The sequence below is a fragment of the Pinus tabuliformis genome, chromosome 4_1 (genome assembly GCF_031772625.1).
Source record: "Pinus tabuliformis cultivar Carrire ecotype Pingquan chromosome 4_1, CPIR1, whole genome shotgun sequence".
NCBI lineage: Eukaryota > Viridiplantae > Streptophyta > Pinopsida > Pinales > Pinaceae > Pinus > Pinus tabuliformis.
The window spans coordinates 892,373,466-892,391,384 of NC_142303.1; positions in this window are offsets into that span (position 1 = coordinate 892,373,466).

A 17,919-nucleotide genomic window follows, 5' to 3' on the forward strand; every position below is an offset into this window, starting at 1 on the left:
ATATAAACAAAAATATGGGAACAGGATATATAATTGGCTTGTTTTATGGCCTCTGAAACATTGACGAAATGTCCCATTAAGTTTCCAATGCCAACCAATATTTATTTGTCTCAAAATTCCCTGGCAGGGAATACATTTGAACCCATATTGGAACTGCCATAAAATATTCTTTGTCTGGGACAAATATTTCTAACCCAAACCTTAATTTTACCCCATGGATTTAAACGAATATGGGTTGTTTTGAAATGTTTTCACATGGTCTTTAGTGTTGGAAAATATAATTCTGAAAAAACATTTATCTCCCAGTTCTAGCTTCATATGGCCTTTTGGCTTCCATTTTTGTTTAATCCATTGGGAGAGAGATTTCTCCAAAGGAAAAATGCCTAAAAATTTTCCTATGAGGGAATGATCTCTCATATATTGAATATATTATATAATATGACTTGAATGGACTTCAAACTTTAGATATGTTGCTACTTTTGGTAAGCAACTCCTTAGGCTTTTTGCCCCTTTTTTGCTTGGCCCTCTACATTTTTTTGCCAGTTGGATTCAACTTTCTTTTGTGTTTGCCTTAGGATTTGAGGCCCTTTGGTTCCCAAACGTAGTTGGATGCTTGGGGAATCTGTCCTCAACTGTGACTTTGCTATAGGAGCTTTCACTTGTGGCATTGGTCATGGATAAGAACTGATATTGTGTCAAAATTATGGTGACAAGAAAATAGGATTTATTTGCAATATTCAAAGTTCATTCTCTCATTTACCTACAAATATTGATAATGGCACTAACCTAAGATTCGATTTAATTATTAAATTATTAAAAATTTAATCATTTTTAATAATACTAAATCTTTTATAATTTAAAGATAAAATGTAATATAATAATATAATCATTAACAAGTGTTTCAGGGTAGCTTAGTCCAGAAAAATTGTGTAAAAAATTATAACCTACATTGGTCAATGTTAGCTAAATTAGTAGTTAATAGGAAAATGGAATCTTATAATCTTGCTTTGGGAGGAACCAATAAATTGAGATGTGAAGTGGATAAATTAATTGATTGCTCATCATTTTTGGTGGGGATTAACCACTAATAAGTCTACACATCTAAAATTTTATTACTACATAATTGTTGAGGAAAACATAAATAATGGTAAGAATTAACTCCTTGTAAATATACTTATTTACATCTTATGTTGGCATTATGACCCAGGTGTTGTCCTTGATGGCAACTCACTCATAGTTCAGCTCACAGTGTAACAGGTCAATTTAGAGGTAACTGGGCATTGGTACAGAAGAACAGGAAGTTGGAACAAAGGTCTACTGATCAGAGTCAAGAAGTTGAAGGAAAAGGATGTTTTCAGATAGTTTAAGTTGTATACGCAGGTTCACCTTATCCAAGCAACATATACATGCAGATTCACAGAACAAAAAGAGCGTATACGTATGCACGCACTTTCACAAGAGGAAAAGTGTGTATGAGTTTGAAAATCAAGGAAATTCAAGAGTAAAGAATACCAAGGGTCAATACCATGGTATTAGCCCACAATATTGAGTGGGGTAATGGTTATTTGATCCCATCCAAAGAATACCACAGTCTCTAAGTGTTGTTTTGATCTGAGGTATTGAGGGAGGCCAAAAACTATATAAGGAAGAGAAGATCAAAGGGCCAGGTGTGCAAGTGAAAGGGTTTCTCAAGAATACTTCTATCTGAAGTGTATTTTATGTTACAGGGGCTATGATTATGAAATGATCTAAAATATTTTGTGCACCTTGGATACAATGTTGGATCAGGATCATGAGACATGAAATGACTTATCATTCTATGATCTAATATTTATTGGGTTAGATATAATTGCTTATGCATGTTTTATTCTTTAAATGTCATGATCTGTGTATGTCTGAAGTCTGGAATAGCAGCGAAGTTGTAAGTTAATATTTGAAGATGTATACATTGGTTCACCTTGGTCAAGGCACATATACATGCAGGTTTGACGCTTCCAAGTAGCATATGCAAAAGGAAAGCCTGTTGTTCAAAAATGACTTATCTATCTAATCAGTGATGTTGTTTTACTGTTGTCTATCAATGAAGTCTTCTTACATCTGAAAGTAAAACTAAATGCATAAGGAGTTTGTCTCTGATTAATTGATGGATTAAGTGAGAAGAGGTAGCTTTTGTACTGACTGTCTAGATCTCTGCAATTGATAGTAGATGTTCATAATATTATTGGTTAGTACAGATTTGATTCAGTAGTTTTGGAGGTATACACAGGTTTTCTTACTAGAGGTAGCGTATACACGCAGGTTGGGTTCATTAAAGTAGCGTATACATTCTTATGTATGATTCTTGAGGTTGCAGCTGGTTCTAAATGATGATGCAGGTTTCTGGGTTCAGCACAGTGTTCTAGTGATAGTGATCTGACTGTTCACATTAATTGATTGTTGGTTGAGGCAGTTTGAGTTTCTAAGTTTCTGATAGGTCTAGTGTGAAAATTTGATGAAACAAGGCCTTCATATTGTATTGTTGTGTACCAGCAGCATCCAGTCTGAAAATTAATGAAACATGGTCCCTGGAGGAAGAAAGAAGATCGTAGCCTTCTGTAGGTCGGTGCCTACGTACTATTAAATATATTAGCTAGTACATGAGCTAGGGGGTTGTAGCTCCCTTCCAGTAGACGTTGGAAAACGAGAGAAGGTCATAGCTTTCTGCTGGTGGGTGCCCGCATACTGGTATGAGTCTGCACTAGTACAAGCTTGTAAACAGATTTTCCTTATATTAAAAGACGATAGAGATGACAACAGTAGGTGGTTTTTCTCCCACATTGGGTTTCCACCTTAAATCTTGGTGTTCATGTGTGTTGCTTATGTGTGATTCTTTATTATGTTATTACTACACATAGTTACTATAACGGTGCACTGATTAAATATCAACACATGATAAATTGACTAACTCATAAGTTCTCTGGGTATACGCCGGTTTCTTTAATCACAGTAGCGTACACACGCAAGTTCACTTCACTGAAGTAGTGTATATAAATCTGATTGGGAATTGAAAATTATTTAATTGTAAATACTTATTCACCCCCCCCCCCCCCCTTATTATTATTTCCAACACTTGGTATCAGAGCAGGTCCTTCAAAAGAAGATTGATCGCTTAAAGGGAGATCTTTCAATATGAACAATCACGAAGGCATGGGATCTATCAGACCACCAATCTTCAATGTGAACAACAAGGTATAATGGAAAACAAGAACTAGAGCCTATCTCCAATCGCTTGGAGCCGATGTTTGCGAAATTATGGAAGGAGGATATCAATTTCCAGCAGCAATACCTACAGATGCAGCACGTAAGAATTTATATGAAACCAATGCCAAAGTAGTCAATAGTTTATTGGGAAGTCTGTCAGAATCAGAATTTGTCAAAGTCATGCAGTTCAAGATAGCCAAAGAAATATGGGACAAAATCATTCAGAGCTGCGAAGGAGACTCCCAGGTAAAATGTGCTAAGCTTCAAACTCTCAGAATTCAGTATGAAACTCTTAAGATGCATAGTGATGAAAGTGTTGCTAGTTACTTTTTACGTGTAGATGAGATTGTTAATTGTATGAAGAATCTGGGTGAAGAGATAAAGGAGGCTACTTTAGTAGAGAAATTTTTGAGATCTTTGTCTTCTAAATTTGAGTCCAAAGTATCTGCCATAGAAGAAAAGCAGGATCTTCACTCTATTACTATGGTTCAACTTCATGGAATTCTAACTGCCTTTGAAATGAGGAAAGGAGGTCCATCAATATGAGAGAAGACACTTTCAAAGCTTCAACAAAGGGAAAAGAAAGGGAAGAGCACAATGAATCAGGATAAGTTTTAGAAGAATAAGATGAGGTGAACTTTTTCAAGAAGCTTCAATAGGGTTTTGGAAGATTCAGAGGTAAGCTACCATTCAAATGCTTTGCTTGTGGTAGAGTCAGCCATTATGCTGCCAAATGTCCTCATAAATATAAATATGAAAAAGGAAAGGAATATGCAAAAGGCAATAGAAAACAGGGTGTTAATAAAAGAAGTTATTATACCCATGAAGATAGTGATGGATTATCTAATAGTGATGAAGATGAAATTGAACAAGATTATAAACTACTCATGGCTTATGACAATGATAACTTTTTGGATGCCTTAGAAGAAGAATACCTTCTTGAAGAAATCACAAAACTCAAAATTTGTTTAGAAGAAAAGAATATGATCATAGACACGTTGACACATCAACTCAATGAAAAACTAGAATGTGAATTTATGGGTCTAAGAAAACAACTTGAGAAGACAAAATTTCTTAATCTTAGATTTGCTAAAGGATCATAAACTTTAAATGAAATCATCAAATTTAAGCATTCTCCTCTTATAAAGACAGGTCTTGGATATATTGAAGAATCATCCCAATCACAAAAGTTGTCAGCCTCCTCCAGAAGCTATCTTGATGTAGCAAAGATCAGTGAACAGTATGTCAATCGTCAGCAAAAGCCTAAAAATACTCCTCAGGTAAATCATGCTCAATTTACTCCAAGGATGAACATCAATAGAAGCATCAACCAATAGGTAAACAATGCCAAAAGATTCTATGATCGCAAAAACTTCTTTAATGGATAATGTTTTACATGCCATAATGTTAGGTCCCTACAATACTAGTGATTACCCCATTACTATTGTAGTTGTATCCCTTATTAATATTTTTGTGCCCCTATTGTCCCCATATTGTTATTACTATGCCCCATAGAATCCCTCTATTGTTATTTTTGTGCCTTTATATTATTATTGTTAGGTCGACTGGGTTATATTGTGACTCCTTAGACTCCTATATATAGAAAGGAGGTTTTGTCATTTGAATCATCAAGGAATCATTCATTTGCGTAATGTAAAGGAGGTTGTCCCCTCGAATAGGCTGAATTCTAAGGCATTGATCTATCTTTTCTCTCTTTTTCTGAGCTAGTTTCATAACCTTTGGTATCAGAGCTTTGGATTCTAGGGTTTTGCTGCTCCAAATAGGTCATCGTGGAATTTTCGCTATAACTTTTTTTCTACGATTTTCTAGAAGTGAAAAAAAAAAACCCATTTGAGATGAAATCGCACTGAACCTCGAGTCCAAATTTCAGAGCCTTTCATGCTATATTTGCGAAGATATGATCTAAAGAATTTGGTCGTTTTGCAAACTCTTGAATTACATTCCAAACAGGTGACCTGGGGAAAATCATCATAACTTTCTCTCTGAGCATCAGATTGAAATTTTGTAAGAAGGTACAGAAAGAGGATAGACTGTAGTTTCTTGTATGTATTTTTCAGAGCCAAAGGTCGAAACAGGGACACGTGGCATGTTGTACAAGTTCGCTCTACTGAACTAGTCTATAATCAGGTTACTGTGGGAGATTTGGTATAACTCTTCCTTGGAGAATCCAATTTGGATCAGACTGGTGGCATTGGAAAGAGGACACAGAGGGCTACTTCAGATCACAATTTCAGAACTGGATGATCCCAAATTACTGAGATACATCAGAGGCAATATCGAGCTCCTACAAAGTGAAAAAAGGTGTGTAGATTTTTTTAAATTTTTGCTTAAGCTTGGTTTGAAAAATTATTTTGAAGGAATTCAAAGGGCATAGTAGAGAATTATTATCGGTAACTGATGCCCCGAGGAAAGAAAATGTGAACACCTAGTAAGCAACCTGAAAGCTCTAGCATGACACATGAAGAAGAGGAAGAAATACTACATGATATATCAAAATTACAAGACCAAGTGCAACAAATGTCACTCTCACAAAAGCTAACAGAAGCTAAGATAAATGGCGTGGAATCTAAGATAAATGGCATGGAAGCTAATATGAATGGCGTGGAAGCTAAGATGGATGATTTGAAGATAGATTTGAAGAAAGATTTGAAGACAGACATGGCAGATTTGAAGACAGATTTGACAAATTTTCTACAAAAAATACTTACTAATGGTGAAAGGGTAGTAAAGGAAACTCATGATGCGAACAAAAGAAATGTTAATCATGATTTCGTAGACTCCAATGTTGGATCGAAGACCCACCATATTCCAAAAATCGATATGAGGAAGTTTGATGGCAAGGATCCTGCAACATGGATATTACAGATGGAGCAATTTTTCGATCTCAATAATGTGCAAAACACACAAAAGGTACGTATTGCAACTTTATATTTGGAACCAAATCAGTTTATATGGTATCAATGGCTTTTCTCTCATAAAAAAATTATCACTTGGGCAATTTTTACGGAAGAATTGAAAGCACATTATGAGGATACAAAAAGCAACACTTTTTTTAGCCAATTGATAAGTCTCAAACAAAAGGGTTCAATAATGGAGCACATTGAGGAGTTCCAAAAATTGAACATAAGGGTAAAAAATATTCCAGAGGAGCATAGGATTGATGTGTTCATAGGGAATTTAAAGGATAATATCCAACATGATGTTCGCCTTTGGGAACCTGATTCATTAGAGAAGGCATTCAGGTTAGCAAGAAAAATGGAAAGCAAAATTATGGAAACCAGGAAGCATACCACTCACAACTATAAAGATGGAAGTGTTGTTGCCCCTAGTCTTCCAAAACCTATAAGGTTGACACCACAACAATTGGAAGAAAAAAGAGCAAAAGGGCTTTGTTACAATTGAGATCGCAAATACACTAAAGGTCATAAGTGTGATGAGAAGAAATTATTCTACACAGATTGTGAAGAGGAAGAAGAAAAGGAGCAAGAAAGGTCAAAAGAAGAGGATATACTCCAGGAAAAAAGCCTAGATAAAGAAGAAATGAATCCGACCATATCTTGTAATGCATTGGCGATAATTACCACTCCTAAAACCATCAAGATAGAAGGACAAATCAAGAAGAAAAAGGTAACAGTGTTGATTGATTCAGGAAGTACCCACAATTTTATTCATTGTAAGGTAGCCAAAGAATTGAATTGCTTCCTATATCCAGCACCAGAGTGTCAAGTGATGGTTGCAAATGGAGGAACAATAAATTGATCTGGAAAGTGCCATAATATCAAGCTATCCATGGGAGAATATGTATTGACTAGCCCAATGCTTTCCATTCCAATGGGAGGTGCTGATGTTGTAATAGGAGTCCAATGGCTACAATCCTTGGGTACAATAGCTTTTAATTTTCAAGAACTTTTCATGAAATTTTCTGTGGAAGGAAAGGAAGTTGAATTTAGGGGTATTGCAGGGAAACCGGGAAAGATAATTAGCTCTAACTGTATGACAAAGCTTCTAAAAAAGGAACGAAAAGGTGTAATTGCACAATTATGTTCCCTAGATGTTTCCACATTGGAATCATCTATTTCTCCAGATCTCCAAAAAGTCTTGGACAATCATTCCAAGGTATTTGAAACTCCCAAAGGTCTCCCACCTATTCGTGATCATGATCATGCTATTCATCTGATCTCAGGAAGTGTTCCTCCAAACATCAGGCTGTATAGATATCCCTATGCCCAAAAGAGTGAAATTGAATGTATGGTTGCAGAAATGCTAGAGGCTGGTATAATTCAACCGAGTCAAAGTTCTTTCTCTGTTCCAGTAGTATTGGTGCACAAGAAGGATGGATCATGGCACATGTGTCCAGATTATAGGGAGCTCAACAAGCTCACTATTAAAGATAATTTTCCCATTCCTGTCATTGATGAATTACTAGATGAATTGCATGGATCAATTTACTTCACCAAGTTGGATCCTCGTTCAGGATATCATCAAATCAAAATGAAGACTGAAGACATTCCGAAAACAGCATTTAGAACTCATGAGGGTCATTATGAATTTTTGGTCATGCCTTTTGGCCTTACCAATGCACCCTCAACATTTCAAGGTTTGATGAATTCCATTTTCAAACCCACCCTTAGAAAATTTGTGTTAGTATTTTTTGATGATATACTAATCTACAGCAAGTCTTGGAAGGATCATGTTGAATATGTTGACAAGGTACTACAACTATTGGAGGAGAAACAATTATATGCAAAAAGATCGAAATGTTTCTTTGGACTACAAGAGGTGGAATATCTGGGTCATATTATATCTCATGAAGGAGTTAAGGTAGACCCTAGCAAAATTAAAGCCATTAAGGAATGGAAAATCCCCACATCCATAAATCATCTGCGAGGATTTCTCGGGTTGACAGGGCATTATTGCAAGTTTGTTAAGAATTATGGGAGAATAGCAACACCTCTAACAACATTATTGAAGAAATATGCATTTTCATGGACTCCAGAAGCAACAAAGGCCTTTGAACATCTTAAAGAGGCAATGTGCCAAGCACCGGTCTTAGCTACACCGGACTTCATAAAAACCTTTATTGTGGAATGTGATGCTTTAGGAAATGGAATTGGTGTTTTTTTAATGCAAGATGAAAGACCCATTGCTTTTGAAAGTCATCCAATCAAGAGAAAGTTTTTACACAAAGCTATTTATGAGAAGGAAATGTTGGCAATACTACATGCACTTAAGAAATGGTGACCCTACCTAATGGGAATACACTTCAAGGTAAAAACGGATCATGATAGCCTTAAATACCTTTTAGAACAAATATTATCCTCTGAAAAGCAACAAAAGTGGGTCACAAAGAGGTTGGGTTGTGACTTTGAAATCATCTACAAAAAAGGGAAGCAAAATGTGGTGGCAGATGCACTCTCAAGAAAGGATGAGGATGTGGAAGCATTGTTGTGCGCCATTTCTATTATCCAACCAGATTGGATAAACGAAGCAAGGGAGGAATGGAAGAATAATGAAGAAGTGTGGGCACTTATTCGAAAGTTACAACAAGATTCAAGTACATTTGATACATTTAGCTGGAAAAATGATTCGTTATGGTACAAAGATCACTTATACCTCTGTAAGAATTCCCAACTCAAACAAAAGATTCTTATGGAATTGCATACTTCTCCCTTAGGAGGTCACTTTGGATTTTTAAAAACTTACCACAAGGTTAAGAAGGAATTATTTTGGGATGGCCTTAAATCGGATATTCAAAAGTTTGTGGCAAAATGTTTGGTTTGCAAACAAAATAAAGTTGAAACAATTAAGACCCCAGGTCTATTACAACCTTTATCCATTCCAAGGCAACGTTGGGAGGAGGTTTCAATGAATTTATCACAGGTTTACCCAAGTCTGAGGGAAAGAGTGTCATCATGGTGGTAGTTGACAAACTTACTAAGTATGCACACTTTTGTGCATTATCACATCCATTTAAAACCAGTATAGTTTCTACTGCATTTATGGAAACAACTCAAAAGCTACATGGAAATCCAAAGATTATTGTAAGTGACAGAGGCCCCATTTTCACTGGAAATTTTTGAACAGAATTATTTTCTTGTCTTGGTACTCAGTTAGCTCATAGCTCATCTTATCATCCTCAATTTGATGGGCAAACTGAGATAGTAAACAAATGTTTGGAAGGATATCTTCGTTGATTTGTATCTGATAAACAAACACAATGGGTCAAATGGTTGCCTTTGGCTGAATGGTGGTACAACACTTCCTTCCATACAGCAATAAAAATGACCCCATTTATGGCACTTTATGGATATCAGCCACCATCCATCACATCATATTTAAGAGAAAATTCTAAGGTTCAAGCAGTGGAACATCACATCGAGCATCAACAATAAGTCCTCCAACTCTTAAAGGATAACCTTGTGTTGGCGCAAAATAGAATGAAACAACAAGCAAATCAACATCACAATGAAAGAAGTTTTGATTTAGGTGATTGGGTATTCCTACGGCTACAACCATATAAACAAATGTCCCTCAAGCAAGCTAAGAAGGATAATAAATTATCACCAAAGTATTATGGTCCGTACAAGGTGCTGCAAAAGATTGGTACTATGGCATGCAAATTGGAGCTTCCTGCAGCTTCTCGAGTGCACCCAGTTTTCCATGTTTCATGTTTAAAGAAGGTTATAGGTGACAAGCTCCTAGTTCAAACAATATTACCAGAACTTGACGAGGAAGGAAAAATTATATTGGAACCAGAAGCAGTCACAGAAACAAGAACTTGACAGCTACGAAATTGATCAATTTCGGAGTATCTCATCAATTGGAAGAACTTATCCGTTGAAGATTCCACATGGGAGGATGAGAATTTTATACAAAAGCATCCAGAACTACTCAAGCATTGAGGACAACACTTTTTTGAAGGAGAGGGGCATGTTAGGTCCCTACAATACTAGTGATTACCCCATTACTATTGTAGTTGTATCCCTTATTAATATTGTTGTGCCCCTATTGTCCCCATATTGTATTACTGTGCCCCATAGAATCCCTCTATTGTTATTTTTGTGCCTTTATATTATTATTGTTAGGTCAGCTGGGTTATATTGTGACTCCTTAGACTCCTATATATAGAAAGGAGGTTTCGTCATTTGAATCATCAAGGAATCATTCATTTGTGTAATGTAAAGGAGGTTTCCCCCTTGAAGAGGCTAAATTCTAAGGCGTTGATCTATCTTTTCTATCTTTTTGTGAGCTGGTTTCATTACACATAACTTTGGGCATAAGGCTGCTCAATGTGTTGCTTACAAAACTATCATGACTAGAGAAGCATGAAATCAAAAGAGTGTAACAGGAATCAAGAAAAGTTCCTATAATAAATTTTCTCCTCTTGAAGATGAAATTGAATGTTAATTTTGTAATAACTTTGGTCATGAAGAATCTAAATGTAGGAGAAAATTTCGGCCAACACTTCGAAAGGAGCAAACATCATCAAATTCCAAGGTATGGAGAAAGAAGGAATTTCAATCAGAAGGATGTGGCATAGATCTATTTGCAGAAGGACAAGAGAATCAGTGGTACATTGATATCGGATGCTCCAAACACATGACATGTGATAAAGAGAAACTTCATTCATATAAGGCTTTAGAAAAGGAAAAGAATGTCTCCTTTGGAAACGACACACCAACTAACATTAGAGGTAAAGGTTCTGTTTATTTGAAAGAAAAGGTTAAAGCTTGAAATGTCATGAATGTTGATGGTTTAAAACATAACTTGTTGAGTGTCAGTCAAATGTGTGATCAAGGAAATGAAGTTGTGTTTCGATCAAACGTATGTGTGGCTCGTGATCTTGATATAGGAAAGACCATAATCAAAGGTACAAGAACTCCAAACAATTTATACATACTCAAAGGAGGACAAAAACAATGTTATCTAAGAAAAACAGATGAAAACTGGTTATGGCACAGAAGATTGGGGCATCTAATCTTTTCTCAAATAAGAAAAGCATGCAGGCTCAAGGCGGTCCGTGATCTTCCAGATATTAGCATCCCAGAAAATACCATATGCAACCCATGTCAAGTCAGTAAGAAAACCAGAGTTCATTTCAGTGAAAATGAAGGATCAGCAAGTAAGCCTCTTAAACTCATCCATACTAATTTGTGTGGACCAACAAGGAAAAAGTCACCTCATGGAGAAGAATATTTTATTTTATTCATTGATGATTTTTCTAGAATGTGTTGGATAGGTCTACTAAAGCATAAATATGAAGCATTTGAAAAGTTTAAAGACTTCAAAGCTTTATTTGAAAATGAATTAGATCAAAAAATCAAATGTCTCAGATCTAATCGAGGGGTAGAATTCATATCAAATGAATTTTTTATTTTTGTGAACAACATGGAATAAAAAGGTAGTTCTTTATTTCCAAAACTCCTCAACAAAATGGTGTTGTGGAAAGAATGAACAGAATAGTTCAAAAAATGGCTCGAGCTATGCTTGATGAATCTAGAACTCCCACCACCTTCGGGGTGAAGCTGCATTTACTGCCGCAACTATTCTCAAGTAAATAATGATCAAACTCCATATGAACTTTGGTATTGTAAGCCTCCTACTGTAAAACACTTTAGAGTTTTTGGAAGCAAATGTTTTATCAAAAAGACTTATGAGAAACTTGGTAAGTTTGAACCCAGAGGAGACAAAGGAATTCTTCTTGGTTATTCATCTAGAAGTAAAGGATACAAATGTTATAACAAAAGACTTCGGAAAATTGTTGAATGCATTGATGTAGTAATTGACGAAGCATGCAGAAATCTGGAACAAATGAAATCAACAAAGGAATGTGACAATGAGGAAGACGATGAAAGCTTTCCCGTATCAAATTAAAATTATATAGAGGAAGAAACCAATGAAGCATCAGAAGAAGATACAACAGACAGGGAAAAGACTCCATCCAGGTATGTTCAGAAGAATCATCCAGAATCTCAAATTCTAGGAGAAAAGAGTCTGGAGTACAGACAAGAAGAACTCTTACAGAAACCTCAAGTTATCTAGCACTACTGTCCTCCATAGAACCACAGATTGTAAATGAAGCTAGAAAAGATGAATGTTGGGTTAAGGCCATCGATGAAGAACTTGAGCAAATTGAAAAGAATGATACTTGGGAATTAGTTCCTAGATCTCATGATAAAAATGTTATAGGAACAAAATGGATATTTAAGAATAAGTTGAATGAAAATGGAGAAGTTATTAGAAACAAAGCAAGACTTGTTTGTAAAGGGTATGTTCAACAAGAATGTATAGACTTTGAAGAAACTTTTGCACCTGTTGCCAAAATTGAAGCCATAAGAATTTTTCTTTCTCTTTCAAGTTTTCGAAAATTCAAAGTATATCAAATGGATGTAAAATCAGTTTTTCTTAATGGATATTTAGAAGAAGGAGTTTATATTGAGCAACCACAAGGATTCATTCGAGGAAATGATGAAAATCTTGTATGTAAGCTCAAAAAGGCTCTATATGATCTGAAACAAGCTCTAAGGGCTTGGTATTATCATCTTGACAAATATCTACAACAGCAAGGCTTCACAAAAGGTTCCACAGGCAGCAACTTATATATAAAAATTGAAAATGATGAACTACTAATTATTGTTGTTTATGTTGATGATATCATCTTTGGTAGCAATGAAGAATCTATGAGTCAAAAATTTGCTTCGGTTATGCAGCAAGAATTTGAAATGTCCTTACTTAGTGAACTTACTTATTTTCTTGGTCTACAAGTACAGCAAACAAAAGATGGTATTTTCCTTTCACAAAATAAATATCTCAAGAATATTCTGAAGAAGTATGGAATGGAAGATTCTAAACTAGTATGTACTCCAATGGTAATAGGATGCAGTCTCAATTCTAACGATGAATCACATGTAGTGAACCAACCAGCATATAGATCTATGATTGGAAGTCTACTTTATCTAACAGGTACCAGACCTGATATCATGCATGTAGTAGGAATTGTTGGAAGGTTCCAAGCAAATCCAAAGGAATCACATCTTCAGGTAGTAAAAAAGATATTCAAATATCTTCAAGGAACTCAAGACTTTGGTCTATGGTATCCTAAAGATACAAATCTTACTCTTCATGCATATATAGATGTAGATTGGGCAGGAAATGTTGATGATAGAAAAAGCACTAGTGGAGGTGCATTCTATATGGGATCACGGTTAGTGTCTTGGTTCAGCAAGAAACAAAGTTCGATTGCCTTATCTACAACTGAAGCAGAATATGTGGCTACTGCATCTTGCTTCACACAACTACTTTGGATGATGAAAACATTGCAAGACATTCAAATCACATGTACTCCACCCATCTCCATTCTATGTGATAATACAAGTGCCATCAATATTTTGAAAAATCCAGTCATGCACTCAAAGACCGAGCACGTACCCATTAAATACCGTTTTCCATGAGAACAAGTGCTTGAAAAAAAGGTTAAATTGGATTATGTTCCCTCCAAAGAACAGGTTGATGATATATTCACCAAACCGCTTCCCAGAGAAACATTTGAATATCTCAAACAAAAGCTGGGAGTAGTTTATGCATCATCTTATTGTTAAATCCAGTTTTTCAAAGGAAGGTTCATATACATAAGTTTAATGAAGGTAGTCGTGTATATACGCGAGTTTCTGTGGCTGCAGGAGCGTATATGTTTTTCTGATAGAAAAATAGTGGGTCAAACTCGGATATCGGTGTTCAGTCTGATATTGGTTATTACAATCTACTGATATGATTTGATTATTGATTTTTATCTAACTGATGAAGATGCCTTGATGAATTATTTGTTGGCAATGCAAATGTAGCTCAGGTTCAGGGGGAGCATTAGCCTTATCAAACATTCTGCCTGGTTGGCATTATGGTTGTTGATTTCAGCTATGGTGTTAGATATTCATATCAATTGTTGCAAAGGTCATGTACAGATCTAGGGTGTTCTCCTTCTGTCATATTCTATTTTTGAATGAGTCCTATTGGACATATGTTGTAATTTGTATCCCCACTTTGCATGGGAATGATGTTGTAATAATTGATATATTTCAGTTATGTATCAACAATTGGTGTAACCCCACTTGGTTGGGTGGATGAGTCAAATTTGGTGTATCCCCACTTTGTTGGGTAATTGCTGTATGTATGAGTCATTGGTCTTAGCAAGGTCATACTCACTTAGTTGAGTTATGGAGTCATGTTATTCTTTTGAATCATATCTCTACAAAATCTGCATGTAATGAGGGGGAGAATGGATAGCATAGTGAATCTCAAAGGGGGAGAACATCTTAGTCCGCCCTTTGCCCTTAATGTCAAAGGGAGAGAGTAATTTGGTGTTGCTCGATATCTCTAATAGTTTCTACAGTTTCCAGTAATAAACACCAATATGGTTGCCATCAAGTCCAAAGGGGGATATTGTTGGCATTATGATACATGTGTTTTCCTTGATGGAAACTTACTCACAGTTCAACTCACATTGTAACAGGTTAATTTAGAGGTAACAGGGCATTGGTACAGAAGAACAGGAAGTTGGAACAAAGTTCTGCTGATCAAAATCAAGAAGTTGAAGGAAAAGGATGTTTTCAGATGGTTTAAGCTGTATACGTAGGTTCACCTTATCAAAACAGTGTAGACATGCAGGTTCACAGAACAAAAAGAGCGTATGTCTATGCACACACTTTCACAAGAGGAAAAGCGCGTATGAATTTGAAAATCAAGGAAATTTAAGTATGGGGGTTTACGCAGTGCATTATATTAGATATCATTTTGGGATTCAACTGTGTTAAGTAAGTCATTCACGTATGACCATTTCCATGAGAGGTAGTCGTAACTGACTAATTTCTCATGATTTTTGAATAGCTCACTTAGCACTCATTGCATCGGGTGATGCTCACAGGGGTGAAGAAGTGGGATTGAAACTAGTGAAATGAATCACATAGCATCAATCATCACTTCCGGGGCTTGCACCCGGTAACCAGGACCTCCCAGGAGGTCACCCATCCCAGATCTCCTCTGGCTCAAGTGCGCTTAACTGTGGAGTTTTCCCCACAATCAAGCCCACTTAGCTTGCTACCCCATTTGCAAAACCTTAGCAAGTATTGTGCCTCATGAACCATTCAAGTAGAGATCCCTTTACTCTTTTTGAATTTAAGTATGGGGGTTTACGCAGTGCATTATATTAGATATCATTTTGGGATTCAACTGCGTTAAGTAAGTCATTCACGTATGACCATTTCCATGAGAGGTAGTCGTAACTGACTAATTTCTCATGATTTTTGAATAGTTCACTTAGCACTCATTGCATCGGGTGATGCTCACAGGGGTGAAGAAGTGGGATTGAAACTAGTGAAATGAATCACATAGCATCAATCATCACTTCCGGGGCTTGCACCCGGTAACCAGGACTTCCCAGGAGGTCACCCATCCCAGATCTCCTCTGGCTCAAGCGCGCTTAACTGTGGAGTTTTCACCACAATCAAGCCCACTTAGCTTGCTACCCCATACTTAAAATGATATCTAATATAATGCACTGCGTAAACCCCCATACTTAAATTCAAAAAGAGTAAAGGGATCTCTACTTGAATGGTTCATGAGGCACAATACTTGCTAAGGTTTTGCAAATGGGGTAGCAAGCTAAGTGGGCTTGTGTTGTGGGGAAAAGTATCCGATGCGGATGACACTAACCCTTTCTAAAGGTGACAGACTTTAGCAACAACTGAATGACAAAGTTTTCATGTTCATCTTTATGAAAGCACAGAGAGAATAGAAAGAGGATCAACCAACCTGGTGTCTTGCGCTTAGTTGATCCTTGTCCTTCCCGCTTTGTATCCCGTTCCCAGCTCTTTACTCTCCAAGCCGATCCAGCTACACACAGAATCTGCACAACAAAAGGGAGCAAACTACGAGATACAAGCAATCATAATTGAAGCATGGATTAGGTTGCATCAAATATACATGTAAACACAAAAGCATCTATGTAAAACAAGTATATAGAAGAACATGCAAACTTTATTGATAGAAAGTAACAGGGTTCCAGAGGAAGTTACAACCAATGATGTTGGCCCCAATCCAGCAGCACCTCCTCGGCAGCAAGAACTCTCTTCTTCACCTCTAGTAAAACAATCACCCAATAATCCTGGCAGTATACCAACAGCACCTCCTTGCTTATACCAAATTCCATCCTCCCTAGACCTCATGAGAGAGCTCTATATATAGGAGATTTGGAGAAAGGATGAGTCAGCTTGAGGCTGGCTTCAAGCTGACTAGTGTCCTCTCCCACTTCAGTTATACTTCAGTTCTTGAGTCCACTTGGAGATCCTTGCTTCCACTTGGAGTTTAAGAACCTCTTACTCATCACTGGGCGAATTCCCTGATCCAAGTGTCATTTTGGAAGCTTCCTGGGCATTGACACCTTGAGAAATGAGCCTGCCACTTGTCCAAACACGTTCAGCGCAGGTAGCTAGTGTTGGAGTTGACATTCAGCGCAGGTAGCCAGTGTAGCAGTTGACATTCAGTGCAGGTAGCCAGTGTAGCAGTTGACATTCAGTGCAGGTAGCCAGTGTAGCAGTTGACATGATCCAGAATTGCCTTGTTTTTGAGCGTTTTCAGGTGGAGAACTGATTTGAAGTGCTGTGGTTTGCTGACCTTGTTCCTCTAAGGGTAAGAACAACATGTTTAGGGACTTTGGATCCCTTTAATTATTGACATTTCATGCTCCATGCTGCGAGGCACAAAAATGTCTATAACAGTTGCCCCCTAAAGTATGAGGCCGTTAATCAGGTGAAATGCTTTAGCTAGAGGGTCCGAAGTTCGTTCCAGTGCTGAGGAGAGTGCCCTGTAATACAGTACAATAAAATACATTATCTTTCATTCAATTTTCACGGTCTAGCTGAGGCGGGCATTCCCATGCTCAGCTTTTATAAATACATTTTGGTACATATGACAGACGATCGTCTGAAGACAGACTGATAATCTTCCGCTAAAATTATCATCCTTTGAGGAGGATGATCATCTGCTGCAATGATGTACATAGCAAATGCTTTTATATTTCCTGAATATATATCGCAGCCCGGATGGATGAAACTAGATCCGGGGTCTTCAAACTCGTTCGATCTTCACTCTAAGTACAAGTCAATCCATGTGAGAATTTCGCTGAAGTCGAACATGGAAAGACATCGCTTGATTACCGGTCAATAATGAAAACCGTTAACAAGCGCGAGAGGAATCACCAATAATGACGATGACCCTCAAGGTACGACAGTACAATTCACGTGGCGTGAATAAAGGACTTGGCGTCGAACGCCACGCAAAATCTTCTGGTCGAAGGTCATTGATGTATACCTGTCGCCGGAAGTGAGAAACTTGCCATTGAGGCATGCAAGCTTCAAAGTACTGATGGGGGTGTTCCTAGATCAACTTCTTGGATAATGAGCTGAAGTCGACAAGAAGCGATCCGTCAAAGGAGGGCCTTGATGAATCCCACATCAATGACACGGAACGGAGCTAATGATTTTAGTGGAGGTGAAACAAACTGTGACATATGATTCAGGGTAGCGATCATGAAATGGATGAAGGAAAATGTATGGTAGTGGATGGGACACGGTTGACACTTTCTGAATGACCCCTCTTGAACATATA